Raw genomic sequence first — 3046 nt, 5'->3', positions numbered from 1 at the left:
GTCAGTTTCTCGTCTTATTTTTTGTTCTTAATTCAGAATCGATGGCACACTACCCTTCACTCGCGCAATCATCACCAGCTGCCCTAGATACGCAACTACTGATCATTCGAGTAGCGGTGACCGCGCATCCAGTGGAGTTTTCCTCAGCTCGTAATATGCGCAAATAAACAAAACCTTGTACACTATTCCTAAAAACGATCGAATCGGGTGACCTCTTTTCTTGCCAGATGATCGAATGCCAATATTTCACACGGAAGAATGGATGGTGTGTGGCACTGTCAATTACCGTAGGCTTAAGTTTGTTATTTTCCTGCGACTGTGGTCTGACGTGCAACTAAGAAGACACGCGAACTCGACCTCTCACAGGCGTTACCAATCTACGTTTGCAATTTTAATGCGTCTCTCTTTTTTAAGAACAACTGGAACAACAATATATTTCTGGCCAGTGAATTGCTTATTAGCAATCGATGGAATGTCCGGTCTGTGAATAATGTAAGAAAGCCAGTATGGATCGAATAATGCTGCAGGTAAGGAAGGAAGGGGGGAATCGTTGGCAACTCTGCTCTTGGTGAACTAGTAACCTGTTTATCCTTGCAAATCAATGGCGGGACTTGACACACAAAATGTAGGATAATCTTAATGATGCCTTGCGTGTTGCAATACGCGACAGAAAAAAAGTTAAAAGATATGAAAGGAAGAGATAAAGACTCTCTATGAGCTGTTAATTGCTGTAGTTGGCGTCGGGGAACTCTAAATTGCGTTGATTGATGATGAGTTTATCTTATATGAAGTGCTAAGCGCATTGATTCCTATTATTGTAAAGTCTGTTATGCAATTCTCTTAAGAAAGTACAGGAGGTTTAATGAGTTCTTCATATAATAAAAAACTTTTCACCTCGATACTAATACGTGAGTTTCTTTAGATGATAGAAATTATCGACGACAAATTCATTTATATCTTGTATTATTGCCGAAATGATTTTCTCTTTTTGTATAGATGATCATTCAACCACTTTTCTTGTCTCAATTTTTCCTGCGTCGACTGGACGTCACTTTCTAATTTAGTTTGAAACTGTTCATAAGAAATCCTTATTAACTTAGCTAGCTTAACGAAGCAGAACAGAGGGGGATAGAATTACGCTCGTTAATTTCAGCGTATAAACGCACCCTCTCAAAGCGAAGCGCCACAGACCGTGTCAAACGCACTTGGAGAAGTCTCAGGAGGTAACGTTCTTATTTTGACACAGCGGGTCAAGATCCCGTTTAGTGACTTCGAGAGGAAAAAATACGCTCCTTCAGCAGCCTCCTCTCCCAGGTTCTTCTCCTCAGGCGGGCGTCACTCTGCTAGGCTCTTTTTTGACCTTTTGAGTAGCTCTCTGGTGACAAAAGGAACTTTGCCCCTCAAGTGCGCCGATCGAAGCTGGTGTCGTTTCTTTCAGAGGAAGAGAAGCATCTACAGAAACAAAATGGCAAGAAGTGAGAGCGTAAAAGCACAGAACTTAAAAACTGAACTTATAATTCTTGATGATTGACGTTCGTGAAGTGAGTAGTAGTCTCTACGTAATGTAAACACTGTTTCCTTACACTTGCTTATTCTTGTATTTCTAGAGATACTTTTTCAATGTTCATAGATGTTTCACAAGAGATGGTTACTCTTTTTGCGGGAGGACAAAACACTCGACAGTCACAACAAATATATAGCTCAATTCGGTCGCACCAGTTTACAGATTAGATTTCCTCACTTGAAGAATCGTAAACCCTAACAACAGCACAGATATAACTTGGTCAGTCAGTATACCTAAAAGGTCAGTCAGTTATGCGAAACGAGAAATGAAAATAATGAAATAATTACTTAAGCAATGATAAAGTATATTGGTTCCTATCGATCGTAGATGAAGCACAACAAATATGGATTCGGATGAGAGCAAAGAATGAAATCAGCAACAAACTCAGAAGCGAAGATGAACTTGTCCGATACGAAGGCAATAGTCTGTAAGGAGAAGGACTTCTTCAGGAGTGCACTTTCTTGGACTTTAGCCCAAAGTCCAGCGTCTGTTCCCAGGTGGCTTGATATAGTTTTACGTTCTTACTTGAGTCTCCTTCTTCTGCTCCTACTTGATCTGAGAGAGCCACTGGGAATATGAAGCCTTCTTGTATCCTTCTGTCACCAGAGGCGGAATAGGATGGTGTAGACGAGGATCCTACTGTACCAGCGGATAAAAGGACAAGGATAAGGATTGATAGGAACCCGGTGGATTGTCTCAGGCGATACGTAAATTCTTCTGTAGGATGTTGCGTTGATGAATCTAGACTGATGACGATGATGATGAGCCTTATGACTCGGTTAGAAAGGAAGGATAAAAGGATAAAAGGATGATGATGATGATGATGGTGATGATGATGATGATGATGATGATGGGGGAAGGAAGGTGTGATAGTGCTCTAGGTCCATAAGCAGGACTAAGAACTACACACACCTGGTCTTAAGGGCGGTCAGGAGGGCACTGAAATCTACTGCTATACTCCCTCAAGAACTTTCTTCTGCGTTGGTGACCTCCAACATGGGTGACCGCCACTGGAGGTCAACCGCTTTTGTGTGTGTGTGTGTGAGTGTGCGAAGGGGAGAGAGAGAGAGCGTTTAGGTGGTTGGTTGGGGTGGGAGGGGGCGTGGTAGAAGTGGCGCTGTCGCCAACCAGTAATCCTCGAAAGCAGGTTCAAACGAAATCTCTGAAGCTTAGAGGTAAATCATGTGACGAGCGGTACAAAATTACAGACACTTTCCGGTGCTGAGTTGAGTGCGACTTTCACTTTCTTTACTTCCTGAGCACCAGCAGAACGAGGTGTCACCTCTGCTATTTTATTACTGAAAAGAGATTGTAAGATGGGAATGCTTTTCCACGGACTATACAAAATCTAATGGTTTTCATCAGGAGGATTTAAAAAAAAAAAAGAAAAAACAGGTTTGCTCATGACATCTAGGGTAATGATTAGGCCACACTAAAATACCGAGAGGTTAGATTATTTATGTATACTAAAGGGTATTCTTT

The 3046-nt window shown here is 41.7% G+C and overlaps 1 protein-coding gene across 3 annotated transcripts in view; it reads right to left on the bottom strand.

Annotated features, from left to right (window-relative positions):
• The window catches only part of LOC135220695 (ecotropic viral integration site 5 ortholog-like), a 431521-nt gene extending 429035 nt beyond the window's left edge, over positions 1 to 2486 (bottom strand). For 2 of the 3 annotated variants that reach the window (XM_064258078.1, XM_064258079.1), the window contains exon 1: positions 1 to 2486. This exon is cut by the window's left edge and continues 2566 nt beyond it. The gene's annotated coding sequence lies outside the window, so the exon portion shown is untranslated. The other variant, XM_064258080.1, reaches the window with a different exon arrangement.
• Positions 2487 to 3046: the final 560 nt, after the last annotated feature.

Source organism: Macrobrachium nipponense, chromosome 2 (genome assembly GCF_015104395.2).
Source record: "Macrobrachium nipponense isolate FS-2020 chromosome 2, ASM1510439v2, whole genome shotgun sequence".
Classification (NCBI taxonomy): Eukaryota; Metazoa; Arthropoda; class Malacostraca; order Decapoda; family Palaemonidae; genus Macrobrachium; species Macrobrachium nipponense.
This window is presented reverse-complemented; position numbering and strand designations above follow the sequence as displayed.